This window comes from Lissotriton vulgaris, chromosome 6 (assembly GCF_964263255.1).
Source record: "Lissotriton vulgaris chromosome 6, aLisVul1.2, whole genome shotgun sequence".
NCBI classification, from domain to species: Eukaryota; Metazoa; Chordata; class Amphibia; order Caudata; family Salamandridae; genus Lissotriton; species Lissotriton vulgaris.
The window spans coordinates 519,116,528-519,135,543 of NC_141694.1; positions in this window are offsets into that span (position 1 = coordinate 519,116,528).

A 19,016-nucleotide genomic window follows, 5' to 3' on the forward strand; every position below is an offset into this window, starting at 1 on the left:
GACCATCCAATTAGTTGGCCTTACTTACCATCACATTTTTTAACCTTGTCCTTGATGATCTCTGATTAAAAGAATTTTTGATACATACAAGGCAATTTTTATTCACCACTTCACACTATCCACATAATCTTTCACATAGCCCTCCCACCCTCACAAGACCAGCTCCGCAGTAACTCTGGCGTCGCAGCACACCGGGGTGGCATTCGGTCACACCCGGTGGGGCCCGATGATGAAGCAAGTCACCGACCAGGTCGGTGAGTGAGGGCTTTCTTAACAAACCAAATGGGCTTTGTTGGTTCCTTGTACTCTGTGCATCCTTTCCATTCAAATCAGAACAGGAACACTCTTTTGTTGTTGTTGTCTAATATAGTTTGGGGACTAAGAGTGTTCGTGACTCTCCCTATCTCTCTTGTTGTTGATCAATACTTCCTACCACATTCAACTTCTTTCATTACCTCTGCTTATCCACACTCCTTCACTAACCTTTTTTACTGGTTCACTTAGTCCCTTTGTGACACTCCTTCCTTTACTCTCTCTCTTCTTTCTCTCTGTCACTCCCCATGTCTTACCCTTATTCACTTATATCCACCCTCTTTCACTCCTCTTAACTTACACTCACTGCTATTTTCTTTCCCTCCGTCACTACTGTTTTTTTTCTCTGGTTCCGTCATTATCTGTCATTCCCCATACTTAAGTCTCCTTCCTTTTACTTTCATCACCCATTCAAATTTTCCCAGAAACTCTGCTTTAGTCTTCTTCCTCTTTCTTCTCTTCTTTTGCTCCCTTATTCATTTTCTTTTTCTCAGTTACTTCCTCTTACACCTTTTCTCTGTCTTACTATCTATTACACAATCCCTCTGTGTTCCTCCCTCTAGCGCTCTTTCTCTTAACACCACTCTCTCTGTCCCCATTCTTCATGCTCACTCCTTCATTATTTTTTTTAATTTTTTTTTTGTTGGTGCGCTGACGGGACGCGCACGGGTACGCGCACCGGGGCGTTCACCGGTACGCGCACCGGGAGCGCTCCGAGTCAAATATAAAAAAAAAGTAAAATACTATTTTAAAACAAAAATATTATCTTAATATACAATATAGGGTTCATTTATAGAAAAACATACCTTTCTCAGCTATAGACATTTGCGAAAAAATAACCTTAGACATTCACTACAAAGTACATAGGTATAAAGCCCTATAAAAAGTTAAAAATTAGCAGTTAAAAAACCTATGAAATTCACAGAAAAAACCAAAGGTTTCACGCCAGTTATAGTTAGAAATTAGCATTAAAAAAACCTATTAAATTCACTGAAAAAACCAGAGGTTTCACACCAGTTATAGTTAGAAATTAGCATTAAAAAACCTATGAAATTCACTGAAAAAAACAGAGGTTTCACACCAGTTATAGTTAGGAATTAGCATTTAAAAAACCTATTAAATTCACTGAAAAAAACAGAGGTTTCACACCAGTTATAGTTAGCCGGAAATTTTACTGACATAAAACCATTGAAATTCCCACGTTATAGTTAGTTGGACTCACTATAACTTGCGCGTGCAATGCACTGCTGATGACATCACATATTACATCACTCATGACATGGTCAGTGACATCACTCATGACATCACTGATGACACCATCCAGTGAATGTGTGTCTCTCTGAAAAATATATATGTTTTATATATGTATATGTAAAACTGTTACGCCAAAAGGAATCACGCCACATCTTGAACTTTCGAACAATGCCCCCTTACGGACTGAATCAGTCTGAAGAACTTTATGTACATATCTAACAATATATAGAAAGCTTCTCTTGTTGTACTCCACAATAACTTTTTTTCCCTCCATAAAACCACGGCACAGCAGACAAACAAGCCAAGATCTGGGCTAATATCAAAGCACATAAACTTATAAGGACTCTTTTTCAAAATATCATACTTCACCCTCAGCAATGTCAGCCCACTAGAGGGCATTGAATAGGTCTGATGAAATAAGACTCGGATAAACGAACCCTGCTTATAACGGAGAGTTTAAGGTTTATAAATTTTGCAAATCATTTAACTTAAAATGCTGGAAACAATAACTCTTAGAGCATAACTATAATGAGGCATACCAATAGGGTACGGTAATCTATGATACATAATGATAATAGAAATGCGGTACCATATGACTGAGTCAGCCCACTAGAGGGCATTCAATATGTCTGATGTAATAAGACCTAGGAAAGTAACCCGGCCTTTACTCCGAATGCTTGATAATTATAAATGTGAAATAATCATTATTATTGTTTCTGTTACACAAAAAAACCATTGGAGGTAACACCTTTTTGAAAATTATATCATTCTGTAATCTGATTTCTAGCAGGGAGAGGGCTTGCAAACTTTAATCTTTTGTACTGATGTGGAATTACATTATACAATTTAAGAACTACAAGTCCCAGAAGGCCATTGTGAAAGAAAAACATATGGTTGTAATCATGTGACCGAGGTGGGAGGGACTCCCTTTTTAAATTACTTTCAGCAAACAGTGTTTGTAACAACCGTGATCAAGTGAGTGGGGAGCTCACGAAACGCGTTGGTTTTTCGCTGTGAAATATGCTGTAGAGGATCGGAAAAAAAATCTACCTGCTTCTTAAAAAACGGATTGACTGGAGTTGCGGCTTCTTTTGGTTTTGAACCGGGTGGCACTCGGGGCAAACACAGTTTGGAGATATATATATATATATATATATATATATATATATATATATATATATATATATATATATATATATATATATATATATATATATATTCACTGAAAAACCATAGGTTATAGACCATATATAGTTAGGGATTAGCATTTACAAAACCTTATTTTATTTGCACAAAACCATTGAAATTCCATATATAGTTAGTTGCACTAACTATATATTGCGCACCCGCAATCCACTGCTGATGATGTCACATATTACATCATTCATGACATGGTCAGTGACATCACTGATGACATCCCTGATGACATCTCAAATGACATCACTGATGATATCACTGACATCTCATTCGACATTATTGATGACATCAATGATGATATCATTTATGTGATAATACAATGAACATCTTCAGACTGTAATATAACCTTAGATACACTCAGTGTAAACAGACACTCACAGACTGTCACACATCCATGGAGTTACTCACACACCTAGTCAGTCATGCAAAGAATCAATCACACCTCCATTTCCTCAACTATACAGTTATACACACCTTACTTATTCAACCATATACTAACACATATTTACTCTCCTATACAATCCCTGATACAAGTTCACAATGATCCATACAGCCACTCTCACATTCACTGGCTCTTATGTTCAGTTATTTATATATGTCAACTCTCACATGGACTGTGTTTTACATATGTACTTACTTTGACATGTAGCACTGAGATATCCATTCACTCACCAATACACTCATGCACACAGTCAACCGCCCATACAGCTGTTTCCACATGCACTTTTGAACCCATACATCTAGTGAATCAACTGCTCACACATCTATGCACAGAGTCATACACCTCCCAGCCACCCACACACATACTCAGTCTCCCATACAAATACTTGGGCAACCATTCAATAACCCATATAGTTACTGATATAGCTACTGATTTGAACATGCAGCAGTTTACAGAATAACATATATAATGATTGCCAAATTAAGACACTTTAGTCACTAACCCATGCACTCAGAGAGACACATTTAATCATTCTCTCATACAGTCAGTCATGCACCTACTAAATCTTTCATCCAGACACTTATACATCCACTCATTCTTCAATATGTAAGACATATTTTAACTTTACAGAAACATACAGTCACTGGGTGTTGTCATCAGTGATGTCATCAGTGATGTCATCAGTGATGTCATTTGAGATGTCATCAGTGATGTCATCAGTGATGTCACTGACCATGTCATGAATGATGTAATATGTGACATCATCAGCAGTGGATTGCGGGTGCGCGATATATAGTTAGTGCAACTAACTATATATGGAATTTCAATGGTTTTGTGCAAATAAAATAAGGTTTTGTAAATGCTAATCCCTAACTATATATGGTCTATAACCTATGGTTTTTTCAGTGAATTTTCAAGGTTTTGTAAATGCTAATTCCTAACTATATATTCTCTATAACCTATGGTTTTTTCATTGAATTTCAATGGTTTTTTGAAAGCTAATATCTGTAGCTGTAAAATGTATTCTTCTTTAAATCTTAAAATATATTTTACATGTTTTTTATACATTTAAAAAAAAAAAATTTTTGTTTCGCTTCCAGTCCGCGAACCGGTCAGCTTCACGTTAGCTCAATTTAAAGCCGCGGCTCGGTCCGCGAACCGGTAAACGTTCCTTTAGCGTAACTGTTACGTTAGCATGACGTTTTGCGTAATACGTCATTGGACGCGCCAAGTTAGCGGACCCGGAAGCGGACCGGAAAGCGGAGCAAAGCGCGAAACGTTAACACAGCAGGTCATGTGACTTGGTAATAACACTTTTCATTGGTTCATTTCACTTTTGGTTTTCTAATGATGTAATACTAGGTCATGTGATCTAAAATTAACACTTTTCATTGGTTTAGAACTTTTGCTTTTCCCAAATGATGAAAACCCTCCTTCTTTCCTCACTCTGACTTTCATCTTGGTGAGAGAAAGACCCTTTTACATTCTAGAGAAATGGCTTCAATTGTTGCTTCAGCTAGTGTTCCCCCACCACCACCCCCACCTCCTCAAGGGAAGAAAGGACCACCTGCTCAACCAATCTTTGAAGAAGAGGAAGATCAAGAAGAGGATGAAGAGGAGGAAGAGCCTCAGTTTTTGCCAGAGGAGCCCAGGAGGTACAACAGAAAGGAAAACTTCATCTGGCAATTTTTTAAATTTCCAGCAGGGCAAAAGAAAGTCAATGCCAGATATGTCTTTTGCCGTATTTGCGACGATCGACTTTCAAGGGGGACGGACAAAAAATATAGTTTTGGAAATTATACGATGCACAGGCACATGAGTAGGTGGCACCCAAACAATTATAGTGCTGCCCAGCTTCGCGATGAACAGCAAAATCCCCCGGCAATGGCGAGAAGATCTGTCGTCCAAGAAGTATCGGGACCAGAGGCAAGGGAGGTGGTCCCGAACATTCAAATGGACATGGGGGAAGTAAAGCAAGTGTGCGTGCGGTGCAATCAATTAATATGCTACCGAGAAAGTAGCATTACTCTTATAATAAAAGCTATCAATAATCATGTTTGCCCGAAACGCCCCAAAAAATAAATTCTTCTTTGTTTCGTTGCTCCTGTTGAGCCCTCTTCAATGAATCATTTTTGTTTCCCCCCTCCCTCCCAAAAAACAAAAAAATTACAAAATGTTCAGAAAAAACAAAAAAAATATAAAAAATGTTCAGAAAAATAATAAAAAAATTTAAAACAACAAAAACCAAAAAAAAAATTCTTTTCAGAACTACCTCCCCATTATAAAAAAAATTGGTAGAATTTTTGAAACTCTGCCAACCTCTATTTCTTTTAGTTCGCTTCCAGTTCGCACTCCGGTACGCGAACCAGGAGCGAACCAAAAAAATTTTTTAAAAAAAAGAACAGTAAGTATAAGGGAAGGAAACAGACAGTTATGTTACAAGAAAGACAGCTACAGGGAGTAAAGAAAAGATACTGTTACCCGCAATCCACTTCTGATCATGTCACATATTACATCATTCTTGACATGGTCAGTGACATCATCAGCAGTGGATTGCGAGTAACAGTATCTTTTGTTTACTTCCTACAGCTGTCTTTCTTGTAACATAAATGTCTGTTTCCTATCCTTATACTTACTGTTCTTGTTTTAAAAATTTTTTGAGATCATTCAGAAACAGTAACATTAATAGAGACAGAATGAGTGAATAATAATGAAGAAGTATGAGAAGAGAGGGACTGAGAAAAATACTGGAAGGAGTAGAATAATTAAGTAATAGAGAAAGGAATGAGAGAAGTACCAAACGCAGGAAAGTAAGGATTAAAGAAATGAAGCAGTAGAACTAATAGATGTTAAATGTGATAGATTAAATGATTGATTCAGGATGACGATAAGGTGTGTCCTCTCCAAAAGTTTGTTTAAGGTGAGGCCTACTCAGGGTTGCATATCAAATGTATGCTTGTTGAAGAATACAGAGGAGATAATACATGTGAAGGCCTACCATTGAAGTAAAACATGTCCACTTCACTCTTGAACAACGGCCAGACCTCTTCTGTGTCCATAGACAGACCTAAAGTTCATCTGCACAATGTCATTCGTAAACTTAGAAAACACAAGTAATGTAATTGAAAAACGTGGAGTTTCTTTTGCTCATTTCACAATCACATCACCTGTGTTGCCTTTGCTTAGGTATCTCATAGTGCAGATGTAGTTCAGCATATGAAACAGTACGCAGAAGTGCAGCAGTGTATGCATTAATACATGTGAAGGCCTACCAATGAAGTAAGTCATGTCCACTTATTACATCATTCATGACATAGTCAGTGACATCATCAGCAGTGGATTGCGGGTTAAAAGAGTGGAAAACATTTACCTTATAATTCTTGTTAACTTTTTCAAATATTTTTTCATACTTTCAATCTGTAAAAGAGAGAAGAAACATTTCAAAAATATTAAAACATGTATTTAAAAATTTGAAAAGACAAGGGAAAAGGTTCAAGAAGAAACAGTTTTTCAAAAACTTTGAGATTTACAGAAGCCTCTGCTGCTATACGTCCCCTACACAATCCTAAAGATATATATTTTAAACAAACAGTATCTTGATGCTGATGAAGTGAGGCCTATTTTGGAACATGGTGCATCTTTTGCACTGCTGATGTCTCACAATAGTGATGCAATAGCAGCGCAAAAAAGATGTAAAGCCATCATAAAATTGTGTCTAACATTTTAAATGATTCTTTCAGGATACAAATAAGATGTGTCCTTTCAAGAGGTTTCTTTAAGGTGAGGTATATTCAGTTTTCAAAAAAAAAAACAGTACCCAGAAATGCAGCACTGTAAGCATTAACTTTGACACTTACAGAAGCCTCAGTTTCTCCATATCTACCTCACATTTCTAAATGTATATCATAAGTACAAAAAGTAGAACATTAATTATACATGTTAAATGGTTTATTTTCGCTGTTCTCAGAATGTATCAAATTTCACTTAAATCAGTGACTTGAAGGTATTCATCATGTAACAGCGGGGAAAAAAAACACAATCGAAATGATTGTGTTTAAAAAACCCATACAACCTAAGAAATCTGAATTCAAAACTCCTTAAAATTAACTTACTTTCCATAACGTCGAAGGATGTCCTATGAACAGCATCCACTCTGTTGTGCTATAAATATTTTCTGCCCGCCACTTTCTGAAAGAAAACCTCCATCGTTTTGAAAAATATGTTACATACAATAAAATACTTCTCACATTCTACCACATGTTTCCACTTGGCCAAATCATGTTGCAGCGTTTTTCAACTCTTGTAATTCTTCTAATGAAATCCCGTCATTTTCTATTTTCGCAACTTTCAAAAAGAAAACATTTAAGATTACTTTCACAATCCTGGACTACTAATATCTTACCCTTCTTGCTCACCCACGTTCTACTTTTCCTATGACACTGATACTGCTTACTATGAAGCAGACTTACTTGCATCAGGTTTATATAGTTGGATTTTTAAAATGACATTATAATTAAAAGTTTTGGACCAATAATCTAGACAGCATTGCAGACTTACATTCCCTCTACTTCATGAACCTTTTGCAATTCCTCAAAGGAAATTCCGAGATTCTTCCCTTAAAATTTTGGTTTTAAAAACACCAGGTAAGAATTTTTAAGGTCAAACGGCAATTTTTTTTTGAAACTTACAACAGAATCGTAGCAGAATGACCAGCCGTTTCGAGACTTTAAATAAGGTGTGTAATGTCCTGATGTTGCTGAAGGACCATCGTGATAGATAATTGCTACAGTTACAAAAGTCCTTCCTGATATTGACAGCTGAGAAGCAACAACATTTTTTATTAAAGTTGACAATTTTGATCCATCAGGCCTACATCGTTGGATCATTAAAATGGAAAGGGGCGACCACTCGGTCCCCCCGAACGTATGGTGGAGTACCCCGATCCCCCTGGGAGGCCATCTTGGGCGGGGGGTGAGTCCCGGCTGGTATGCCCGAAGCGGCGTAGCCGGGGCGCGCCTTTTCCCGCCCCGGAGTGGGTTGTCCTAGACGCTGACGCCGCCGGCCACGCCCCCGGGGGGCAGGCGGAGGCGGGTTTACGCCCGCCCAAAGACGGATAAAAGGAGCAACAAGCCAAGAAAGCATCCTCTTGTTCCTGTGCTCTGAAGCTGCACCTCCCCGCTGCACGTGAGCTCGAGACGGAACGAAGAGCCAATTTTGAGCGTTGTAATCTTCCTCTTTGTTTTACAGATATCTTCGTTTGAGAATGCCAGGCAAGAAGGTCGGAAAGCGGGTCGGTACCGATCAGATGCTCCGCATGCTCATAAAGGAGGCAGCCGATTTGAAGAAGCAGATGGCGGCTAAGAATGGGGAGGGAGGACCGAAGCGAGTCATCGGACCAGCTTTGCCAGGAGTAGTCCCTGGTGGGAGAGGCAAGAGGTCCAAAAGGGGGGCACTTGGGGGGGAAACCCCGGTTCCCGATACCCCACTTGAGGAGCCAACCCCGGTTCCGAAGGAGGGGCATCTGATCCCCGTGGTGGTCACCCCCGTGAACGGGGAAGATATGCCTCCCGAGTTAGTGGCGCAATTAGCAGCGTGGTTGGGAAAAGATAGTGAGGGCACCACGGCTGACGACGCCCGGGCAGTAATGAGACAACTGCGGGAATCTAGAGAGGCTGCGAAGGCACCATCTTCTGTTACCCCGCCAGTTCCGGCGGCGGAAAATGCAGCAGGCCCAAGTTCGGCAGCAAATGCAGCATCTGGTTTAGGTAAGCGGCCATTGCCGATCGCGGGGGAGGGGTCTGTACCTTCACGAAGGGAGAGGGTGGCTCAGCATGTTCCACTGGAAATTAAGGAAAAGATTTGGGCGAATAAGTATGTGAACATTTTTTCTTTGCTTACCGACCATTACGAGATGGAGCATGTTAAGAGCCAAAAGGAGCTCATGCATCCGAGTGTTTGGCGCGCAAAAATGGCCGCCTTTAAGGTTGACGAAAACATAGGTACTTGGGGCAGAGCGTGGGGCATTTTTACCTCCGTCGTGGGCGAGCGCAGGCCCGAGTTGCTGACCGAGTTGCCTATTTATCAGTCACGTATCATGGAGTATTCCCGGTCGTACGGGGGCAATCAGTGGTTCTGTTATGACAATATTTTTAGAAAAGCTAAGGAGCACGACCCAGATCTAACATGGGATTGTTTCGACTCCGTTTCATGGCAGAAAATGGAGAGTTCAGGAATGTTAAAAGTGCCATTGTCAGGGAGTAACGGGGGTGAATCTTCCCGCCAATCCTCTGGGACACCCTTTCGGACGGGTGCAGGTAACGAGCACCACTCGAAGTCGAGTGGCAACGCAGGTAAAAGGGGGATTTGTTGGAATTTTAACAGGGGAAAATGTACGAGGCCCCAGGGGTCATGCAAGTTCAGACATGAATGTGGAGGGTGTGGGCAGCCATCCCATCCTGAGTCCATGTGCAGAGCCAAAACGGGTGATAACGATGGTAGGGGAAGCGCCAAACAGGTCTGAAATAGTCCGAGGGGCGCCTTTACCTACTCCGATTGATACCATGGCAATGATTCCTTGGCTCAACGAATACCCGGATCATGCTTCCGCTGGGGTGTTGCGTGACGGGTTTTCATATGGTTTCCGCATCCCAGTGGGGGATTTTCAGGGTGTAGCTAACTGTAGGAATCAACTGTCGGTCTTGCAGCATACGGCGGTGGTACAGGTAAAGATTGGGAAGGAGGTGACTCGAGGTCGTGTCGCCGGTCCATTTGATTTGCCACCGGTTGCTAACTTTGTTTGTTCCCCTCTAGGGGTGGTCCCCAAGAAGGACCCGGGTGAGTTTCGGCTGATACATAACTTGTCAGCCCCTCGTGGTCTTTCCGTGAATGAAGCGATAGACCCGGAAGTGTGTTCGGTGCGGTACGCATCTTTCGATGAGGCCGTTGCCATGTTGAATCGCCTGGGGCCCGGGGCGCTGATGGCAAAATCAGACATCGAGTCAGCGTTCCGGTTGCTCCCGGTGCACCCAGACGATCAGCGTCTCCTTGGTTTTATGTTTCAGGGTCGCTATTACATGGATAGATGTATGCCAATGGGGTGCTCTATATCCTGTGCCTATTTTGAAAAGTTCAGTTGTTTTCTGCAATGGGTATTCACAAGGAAGACGGGTTTTCAGCATGTTATGCATTATCTCGATGACTTTCTGTTTTTGGGGGCAGCCGGGGATCCTGAATGTGGACAGGCCTTACATGAGTTTTGTGTCTTCATGAATCATTTTGGTGTGCCATTGGCGCCAGGTAAGACTGTGGGTCCCTCAACTTTGCTCGAGTTTCTGGGGATCGAGCTCGACTCGGAAGAAGGTTGTTTTAGATTACCCAGGGAAAAAGTGTTAAAATTCAGGACATCCCTTGAAACATGTATTCGTGGGGCGAAAGTAAACATGCATCAATTGCAACAGGTGGTGGGTCAGTTGAATTTTGCCCTGAGAGTAATGCCAATGGCCCGCCCCTTTTCCCGCTCGATTGCACAAGCCATGGTCGGCCTGAAGGAAGGACATCACCACACGAGGCTCTCGGCAGAGGTTCGCCAGGACATGCGCATTTGGTTGGCATTTCTGGCAGATTTCAATGGTCGAATTGTCTGGAACAAACCGGCGGTGTCCTCCGAGGAGCTGGGGCTTTGGACAGATTCGGCGGGGAGTATAGGTTTTGGTGCCATATTTGGTACACAATGGTCGGCTCAAAAATGGCCGTCATGGTGGCATGAGTGCGGGCTGACGAGTAACATTGCTTTTCTTGAACTCTTCCCTATTTTGGTGGCCTTGAAAACATGGCCGGAGGGGTTTCGGGATCACTCTGTGGTGTTCTGGTCTGATAACATGACTGTGGTTGAGTGTATCAATAGTCAGGCAGCACGTTGCAAATGGATTCTGAGACTGCTCAAAGAAATTGTATTATTGTGTATGCAGTTGAATGTGCTCTTTAGGGCAAGACATGTCCCGGGGGTACTGAACCAAGCGGCTGATGCGCTTTCTCGTTTCCGTATGCAGGCCTTCTGGGGTTTTCTGCCCACAGCGGACCCGGTGGCAGCACCCTTTCCCGAAGCTCTCTGGTCTCTCAGTGCCCCGAACTACAAAACCTCGTGGGAGAGAGTTTAGCACCCAGGACAAGGAAGGCATATGAAGGGGCGTTCTGTTCCTATTTGTCCTTTTTGGGTTCTGCTGGGGGGGAGCTTTGGGGACAGGAAGAGCTTGTCGTAAAATTTTTGCTGTCTTTACATCAGGCAGGCAAATCAGTAGCTACGGCCCAGAGGCATCGGGCCGCCATTTCCTTTATGGCAAGGGCTCATGGGATCCAGGACCCGACAGCGTCTTTTGTGGTGCAGAAAGCGCTACGTGGGTGGCAACGCCTTGAGGGTCGCAGAGTAGATGAGAGGCACCCGATAGGTCTGGATAGGTTGACCCTGTTATTGTCCGTACTCCCTGCAACGTGTTCATCCCAGTATGAAACAGTGTTATTCCGAGCCGCATTTGCGCTAGCATTCCATGGGGCTATGCGGGTAAGCGAACTAGTGGCGAAGAACAAGCAGGATACAATGGGGGGACTGTGCCGGGAGCACATTCAGGTCAAGGTGGAGACAATGACGGTCTCGTTTGTTAGGTCCAAAACCGATCAGGGCGCAATTGGGGACTGCATAATCATTCAGAGGATTCCCGGGTCTTCCATGTGCCCTGTTGTTTGCGTAGAGGAATATTTAGCGCAGAGGGTGGCATCATGGGGGGGGACCTTGTTGAGACACGCTGACGCCACCCCACTGACGAGGTTTCAGTTCCAGCGGGTGCTTGCGATGTCGATTTCGGCCGCGGGCTTGAACCCCGGCGAGTTCGGGACCCATTCCTTTCGGATAGGGGCTGCTACTGAGGCGACAGCCAGGGGTCTGAGTGTTGAAGAAATAAAACATTTGGGGCGTTGGTCCTCAAACTGTTATAAAAGGTATGTGCGGTTGCACATGTTGTGAAGCTGTAATGATGTACTCACGCTTCTTGTTTTTGTTTGGTTTTCAGTTGCGCAAGCTTACGAGGCGGGGCGGACTGTGCAGTCGACCCGACACCTGGGGACCAGCGGTCAGACATCACCGGCTGCGAAAAAGGAGGTGTGGGTCGTGGGCCACTCATACGTGAGGCGTGCCGCGGACGTATTCAAAGCAGGTGACATGATTCACATGGCTGGGGAATACGGGTACAGGGTGACCTTCTACGGAAGGGGCGGGCTCTGTATTGACCAGTTTCAATCCTTTTTCGAGGGTTTGTTAGGGCGGACAAGGTCACCGCCGTCTATAATCATAGTCCATCTTGGGGGCAACGATTTGGTGGCCACTGGTAGACGACTTCTTCTTGAGGCAATGCTCTCCACAGTAAGTTGGTTGGCAAGAAGAGTTCCAGGGTGCACAATTGCATGGTCCCATATGATTCCACAGAAAGTGTGGCGGGGGGCTATTTCGGTTTCTGCTCTGAATCACTCAGTAAAGAAGGTAAATAACAAATTGGGTAGATTGTTTCGTTCGAGTACACTGCATTCTGTTCCGCATGGTTGTATTAAGGGGGACAGTATGTATTTGGGGGATGGGGTCCATTTGTCCCGGGTGGGCAATGAGTTACTCATAGGTGACCTCATAGCTTGGCTAAGGAGTTTAAACCATGACCTTTAGGCAGGAGTTGTTGTGGGGGGTCCGGATAGCCGGTCAACTATCCGGCCTGTGGCGGTAAGGTCATGATCGGTGAGCAGTAATTGGAAGATCCCTATGGGGGGGCGTCACCCATTACGGATGGGAGCGCTCGGGGGAGGTGGCCATTGGCCCCTCAACGGGGAGGCGGTCCCTTCTAAGGATGGGCCGCCGAAAGGAAAGGAAAGGCGGTCAAGGCCCCTTCCTGGATAGGAGGGGCTACGGGCCCTCCTGGGGAATTTCCCGGGGCCAGGACATCTGCGACGGCAGATGGAGTAAGTTGTGTGGGGTGTGGGAGGGGGTTTACGCTACCTTTTAGACACCTCACACGAGTCCTCGGACGACCGTTAAATGGCGTCGAGTTCATTGGGGCCCCCGTCAAGTCAAAGGGAAATTGGTAGATGCACTTGAGGTACGCCTCTGTGCGGTCGCCCCCCTCACAAGTGAGGGAGGTATTTCTGGTTTAGGGATCTGACACCGGTTACGACCTTGCCGTTGGCCCATTAACGTTAGGATGTACAATTTCAAGTCAAATGTTTTGTAGGATGTTAGTTCGGCTAGGAGAACCTTTGTATTAGAGATCTGTTAAGGTTAGCCAAACATCGTAATGTGGAAATGAAATTGTACATAATATGAAACTGTTATTTTAACGTTTTAATTTTGTTTCATATTTTAATAAATACGGCCGGGAGGGTCACTCCCTCCCGCCTTCCAAAAGTTCAGAACTGTTTCCAGTTTCCCATCCTTGGGGATTGCGTCGAGAGGGGGTGGCGGGTATCTCAGCCATATGGAAAGGGGCGACCACTCGGTCCCCCCGAACGTATGGTGGAGTACCCCGATCCCCCCGGGAGGCCATCTTGGGCGGGGGCGAGTCCCGGCTGGTATGCCCGAAGCGGCGTAGCCGGGGCGCGCCTTTTCCCGCCCCGGAGTGGGTTGTCCTAGACGCTGACGCCGCCGGCCACGCCCCCGGGGGGCAGGCGGAGGCGGGTTTACGCCCGCCCAAAGACGGATAAAAGGAGCAACAAGCCAAGTAAGCATCCTCTTGTTCCTGTGCTCTGAAGCTGCACCTCCCCGCTGCACGTGAGCTCGAGACGGAACGAAGAGCCAATTTTGACCCACCCACCAGCCCCTGAAGACAGCAAGTGGTTTTTTAAATAAAGTTTTGATGTGGTAACTCTATTTCTTACAGGTTGTGATGATGGACGTGTTTTTTCTGGATGCAATAAAGAGAATGATCATATAGAGTATGTTTTTTGAATAAAGTTTTTCACTAGTGTTGATCGGTAATCATACGTGAAGTAGTTATGGTTGTCTTTTTAGTAATTTAGTTAATTGTCGTATTTATTTTGGTCGGGCGGTAAGGTCATGATCGGTGAGCAGTTATTGGAAGATCTCTATGGGGGGGCGTCACCCATTACGGATGGGAGCGCTCGGGGGAGGTGGCCATTGGCCCCTCAACGGGGAGGCGGTCCCTTCTAAGGATGGGCCGCCGGAAGGAAAGGAAAGGCGGTCAAGGCCCCTTCCTGGATAGGAGGGGCTACGGGCCCTCCTGGGGAATTTCCCGGGGCCAGGACATCTGCGACGGCAGATGGAGTAAGTTGTGTGGGGTGTGGGAGGGGGTTTACGCTACCTTTTAGACACCTCACACGAGTCCTCGGACGACCGTTAAATGGCGTCGAGTTCATTGGGGCCCCCGTCAAGTCAAAGGGAAATTGGTAGATGCACTTGAGGTACGCCTCTGTGCGGTCGCCCCCCTCACAAGTGAGGGAGGTATTTCTGGTTTAGGGATCTGACACCGGTTACGACCTTGCCGTTGGCCCGTTAACGTTAGGATGTACAATTTCAAGTCAAATGTTTTGTAGGATGTTAGTTCGGCTAGGAGAACCTTTGTATTAGAGATCTGTTAAGGTTAGCCAAACATCGTAATGTGGAAATGAAATTGTACATAATATGAAACTGTTATTTTAACGTTTTAATTTTGTTTCATATTTTAATAAATACGGCCGGGAGGGTCACTCCCTCCCGCCTTCCAAAAGTTCAGAACTGTTTCCAGTTTCCCATCCTTGGGGATTGCGTCGAGAGGGGGTGGCGGGTATCTCAGCCATATGACATACTGGCCATATCTTCGTATAAATAATGTTGACATCATTTCAGATTTACATTGGCTACACTCCATGTTGTGATCCGCTGCATTTACTAGCTTATTAAAGGAGACTGATTTACTATCTGGCAAAGTTAAATATATAAATCTTTCTGAGTCTACACTAGTAGTACTTGATACCATACAGTTCTCGCAGTCATGCTGCCATTGATAAGAAAGCCCAAACAGGTGATCTACATCTACACCCTCATCTTGCAATACATCAAGCATATACATTAAAAACTCCTGACAATCCTGCTGATTATTTTCAGAGAAGTTTGTTTGACCTGAACATTCATCTAACAGATAACGAACTTCAGACACACTTTCTACTTTTGTTCGATCAGTGCTACATTTGTCTAATACAGAATTCAACAAGCAGCATAAACTTTGTTCCGAATTGAACACAATCTGTTCTTTTAAAGTCTCTAGTGAAAAGAGAATATTAACCACTACATTTGCATAGCAGTTGACACCAGAACTGTTTTCAAATTGAAAACCGACAACATCTTGAACAGAATCCACTTTCTTTCTGCATACAATTTTCGGTTCATCGACTTTTGGGCTTTTTGCTACAACCTCCCTACTGTTACTGATATTTCTTCGTTTCCGGCCTACCACACGTTTCTCAAACAAAGGATATTGAGGCAAATGTGGCGCATACTCTTTTCTTAACCTATTGTATTCCTTAACACAATCTAGATCCGCACAAATGTTTGTGACATCACAGTCAATCGGGTACAATCCCGATAAAGTTCTAACTGGTGACAATGCCACATATGCCATACCCTCCTTGAACACAGAACTGCCAATATTCACCAATGCACTATCTACACTTAAACCTTGCGATTTATGGATTGTCACCGCATATGCCAAGCAAACAGGAAACTGTTTACGGCGAACATATAAATCTTTAACAAGCAAAAACCTAGCAGAACAACGACCAATTAGCTGTACTTCCTCAATGCCATCAAATTTAATTTTTAAAAATTCAATACCATCTCTACTTCTGTATTTCTCAAAATGAACAACATTACCCATTGATCCATTTACCAGACCTCTTTCAACATGTAAATTCCTTCTCAAAATGATTCGGCAATTTAAGCATACATTCAAAGTCTTTTCAAAACCCGCTGTTTTAGATATAGTCTTCTCTAATGAATCCAATTTTGATTTCAAATTCTCAGACAAAATAATTGTTGATCCCATATGCTCTATTTTGTCAATAGCTTCAAGTTTCACAATCTCTTGCTTTTCTAAATTCAACATTTTGTTGTTGAAGATGGCACATTCTGCAAGAGTTGGCATCAAACATATTCCGGATTTCTTCTCAGTAATTTTCTGAAAAATATTCTCAGGCACAATGTCTTGTTCGGGATATAAATTTGACAGTAATCGTGCATTTAAAGCTTCTTTCTCATGCTCGGTCACTTTTCCAATTCTAATATCTTGTAGAATATTCTTGTAATCTTCATCCTTCGCCTGACGCATATTTTCATGCAGTTCAGCATAATTGAAATTTAACCATATATTAACATTGCCAATGCTCCCTAGGCACTTCCTGGTATCTTCATGCGTGAGTATTTTGAACACAGGTTGTCCTTTCACTGGCGTCAGCTGCAGAAGATCTCCAAAAACAATGATGTGTTTGCCACCAAATAACACATCATATTCAGTTTTAAGAACTTCTTGCATTCTCAAATGCACAAAGGCAAGCATGACATTGGAAACCATGCTTACTTCATCAATGATAAGAAGTTTCATTTTCCTCAAGATTCTTGAAACTTCACAACAAGCATCTCCAAATAACTTGTGGTATTGTAATTTGTTGTCATGCTCCACCGGCAGCATCAGTAGACGATGCAAAGTAATCCCTTTAATGTTATGTGCTGCCAATCCAGTAGGAGCAGTAACAACACAAGACAACAATGTCTCAGTCCTTTCCTGCAAATAACAAGAAATTGCTTTAATGAGGAAACTTTTTCCAGTTCCCGCTTCTCCACTCACGTACAGTCGGACTGGCTTCAACGATGTACATGAGCACTCTTTCTTCTCATGACTTAATCCATGCTCAATTTCCTTGGTAACTTCATCATATATTTTCCTCTGCTCAACGTTGAGTTGTTTTTCCAAGTCTTCTAAGTTAACTGCATCCTCCTGAGCATGTGCCATGGCTCTTTCCACTTCATTCATAGCAGTGGCAGCTTCATTTTCGATAATAGGTCCTCCTAGTGGATCCTGACTCAATGAAACAGAACTCTGACTGTCCTGAGAACTGTCTCTGGCAATCTCAGCTGCAATCGTTGCTTCCTGCTCAATTTCCAAAGTCAACATTTCTTGATATTTGGGAAAAGCAGGACATTCTATGGTCTCCTTAGCAGCAGTGAAAGAGTCTTCGTAACAGAGGAAATCTCCAAGCAGTTCCTCTTCTGCACGCCAAGGCTTGAAAAGTTGCAAAAGTGCTAAATAGAAAAACTCCTTTTTTTCTGGAGATTCGCCACTCAATTTTCGATGGTTTACTAATTGGCATTTTCTTTGCTTGACCAGACATCCCTCACTTCCAATTACAGCATACACTCCTTTCTCAATATCTTCTTTGATGTTCCTCTTGAATATATAATTTTGTAGAACCTCATATAGACAAACATTCTCAAGGTGACTGCTTCGATTTGGATAATATGTATCCAACATGTTGGTCTTCAAAATGTCGGTACTGTTTGGTTCCTTTTCTGCCAAATACTCAATTTCCCGGACAGGTTTTAGAACTCGATTTCGCGTTGCAGCAAGACCAAGACTCGCCCAAACGATACTCCTGGATTTGGCATAGAGACTTGCTGAAGACAACCGGTCACAACATTCGTAAGCTCCGATTTCTCGATGCGACAACATCTTCAGACTGAAACTGTACAACTTCTTGCTGAGGCTCTTTTCATGGGAAATGTCCTCCCACATATCCTTCAATTCTGTCCTTTCTTTTTTGGTGATGTAAGATGTCACATGCCGATGGCTTTGGAAACGTAGAACTTGTTCTCTTAGGCTTTTCTTCTCCGTTGCGTTTGGAACAGCACACGTAGAATACTGTTCTATGAAATTCATCACTAAGTCATCCGGATCTGTTCCAAATGTAGGTGCATCCTTGATCCACAACAACATATGTATATGAGGAGCACCTCTTGCTTGGTACTCCTTTCTCCAGAAGAAATCCAACACCTCTCCAAGAGGTGGATTCTTCTTATTTGTGATGAAAGACATCATAGCTTCAAATCTATGATTGAAGTACCTGCATACATTCACTGGATCCAAAGAACACAGTTCTCCAGGTGTCTTGAATTCAATGTTTTCAATATTTCCATTTGCCTCTCGTAGAAATTCAAGTAAGTCTTCCCAGCCATACTCGGCACAGCTCAGAGTGAGGAACCATGTCGGAGTTCCTAAGTTCCTCAGCATACATTTTAATTCACCATGACGACGGTACCAGTACTCATTATTACCACGCTGACACGCCATGAGATTAATTAAGTGAGAATCCAAAATACTGTCTTGGACATTGACTTTATGCATAAAATCACTTGCCGAGATGTTTCGCATCTGTATACCACTTTTTAAGATGTGGTTCACTGCATATGACAGTCCAGACAGATCGCTTTCAAACAGGAGATGAAACAAATAGGGAATGCATTGACGAAACCTAGGATCTTCTGCATACAATCGTAAAGTCCGGTATTCAGACGCAGGAATTTGATGAGGTCGCTCATCATATCTTCCTCCTCGACCTGTGGGAAATAGCTGTGGGAAACACCGAGCTTCCAAACTTTCCTCCCAAACACTAATGGGACTCCCTTTGGCTTGTTTCATTTGAAACAACTCAATTGCATTCCCCATGACTTCCTTGGAATGCAAAGGATGAACACTATAATGTTCATATATTTCTTCACTTTTAGAGGCCTCTA